General features: G+C 41.7%; 1 protein-coding gene and 1 non-coding gene across 2 annotated transcripts in view; both read left to right on the plus strand.

Annotated features, from left to right (window-relative positions):
• The window catches only part of GTF2I (general transcription factor IIi), a 111,286-nt gene that overhangs the window by 51,675 nt on the left and 57,534 nt on the right, over nt 1–2,077 (plus strand). The window lies entirely within an intron of this gene.
• Nucleotides 809–936, plus strand: LOC119473389. The gene has a single exon (XR_005202592.1). It is a non-coding gene; the product is annotated as a small nucleolar RNA SNORA40 (small nucleolar RNA).

Genomic DNA, 2,077 nt, shown 5'->3' on the forward strand with positions numbered 1-2,077 from the left:
TTTTTTTTTTTTTTTTTTTTTGAGGCAGAGTCTCACTCTGTTGCCCAGGCTGAAGTGCAGTGGCATGACCTGGGCTCACTGCAATCTCCACCTCTCAGGTTCGAGTGATTATCTTGCCTCAGCCTCCCGAGTAGCTAGGATTATAGGCATGTGCTGACACACATGGCTAGTTTTTGTATTTTTAGTAGAGACGGGATTTCACCCTGTTGGCCAGGCTGGTCTCCAGCTCCTGACCTCAGGTGCTCCACCCTCCTCGGCCTCCCAAAGTGCTGGGATTACAGGGGCTAACATGCTTTTTTAAAATGAAGTATTTATTTATTTATTTATTTGAGACGGAGTTTCGCTCTTGTTGCCCGGGCTGGAGTGCAATGGCGCGATCTCGGCTCACCGCAACCAATTGCTGGGTTCAGGCAATTCTCCTGCCTCAGCCTCCTGAGTCGCTGGGATTACAGGCATGCGTCACCATGCCCAGCTGATTTTTTGTATTTTTAGTAGAGATGGGGTTTCACCATGTTGACCAGGATGGTCTCAATCTCTTGACCTCGTGATCCACCTGCCTCAGCCTCCCAAAGTGCTGGGATTACAGGCGTGAGCCACCGCACCCGGCCAAAATGAAGTATTTAAAACCTAAAAGCATAGTATGAGTCTGCCCAGGTTTAGTGAACCTTAGTATTCTTCTCTTCTCTCCTCCCTCCAAGAAGTAACATGTAATATTCCACAGAAGCCCTTCTTTGGGCTCTCCCAAATTCCCACTTCTCCTTCTGTTCTTCTTAAGTTAATCATGATCTTTAAAATTGAGAATTCTCACTGCACTTACGTATGTTTTTGTTTAACTTGTGGACAAAGACTTACGGATAGGTGCAAAAAATAAATCCTCTTTTGCAATCCAGAACTCATTGTTCAGTATGAGTTTTGATACATATAAAAAGGGATATTATGATACCTGAGACAGTTTATTGATGGGAGTATTGATAGCCATGAAGGTTTGAGAACATGATGTCTGGAGTTAAAGGTATTGGCATATTCCGCACATCTGTACTGTTCTTGAGTGTGATCACTTAGGAATAAGACTTGAACTCATTCATGCTAAGAGAGGGTGTCAAATTGAGAACCAGACCATCTACCACTACGGTATAAAGGACCCTAAAGTAAATTGACTGAAAAAATTAGATTCCCAAAGATTCCTAGTAAATTTTGAAGTCTTCATCAGTATATGCATTTTAAAAGGAGATGACAGAAGCAAAAATAAAAAATTATGAGCTGATAGGACATCTGGATTAAAATAAATATCAGTTTCATTAAAAAGGGCTAATTTGAAGAGAAATCTTTTCATTCCAGCTCTTTAGAGGATCTAAACTGACCTTGATGGACAGTGGAAGAAAACACAACATGGAATTCCTTGAATAAAAATTTATTGACTTAGACAAAAAATAAAATTGAGAATTCTCCTTTCTGATGGTGATGTTGTGCTTTACTACATAAATATTCTCCCAGGGTTTGTGTGTGTGTGTCTCTGTGTGTGTGTGTGTGAGTGATGTCCATGCACATAGTTTTATATATGCTGTTTCCTGAGCTAAGCCTACACAGCGGTAATACGGTATATGTTTTTGACTTTAGTCTGTCACTCAATTTAGGTTTTCAATAGATACCTATTTTGTCACAAGTAGATTTAATAATATCATCATGGTAGTTACACTGTGTGATTATAATATAGTTCATTAATAATATCATCATGGGCCGGGTACAGTCGCTCACACCTGGAATCCCAGCACTTTGGGAGGCCGAGGCAGGCGGATCACCTGAGGTCAGGAGTTTGAGACCAGCCTGGCCAACATGTTGAAACCCCATCTCTACTAAAAATACAAAAATTAGCCGGGTGTGGTGGCAGGTGCCTGTAATCCCAGCTACATGGGAGGCTGAGGCAGGAGAATCGCTTGACCCTGGGAGGTGAAGGTGACAGTGAGCTGAGATCACTGCTATTGCACTCCAGCGTGGGGGACAAGAGCGAGACTTTGTCTCAGAAAAATAAAAAATCATGGTAGTTACACTGTGTGATTATAATACAGTTCGTTTTTTA

The sequence above is a fragment of the Cebus imitator genome, unplaced genomic scaffold, assembly GCF_001604975.1.
Source record: "Cebus imitator isolate Cc_AM_T3 unplaced genomic scaffold, Cebus_imitator-1.0 Scaffold153, whole genome shotgun sequence".
Classification (NCBI taxonomy): domain Eukaryota; kingdom Metazoa; phylum Chordata; class Mammalia; order Primates; family Cebidae; genus Cebus; species Cebus imitator.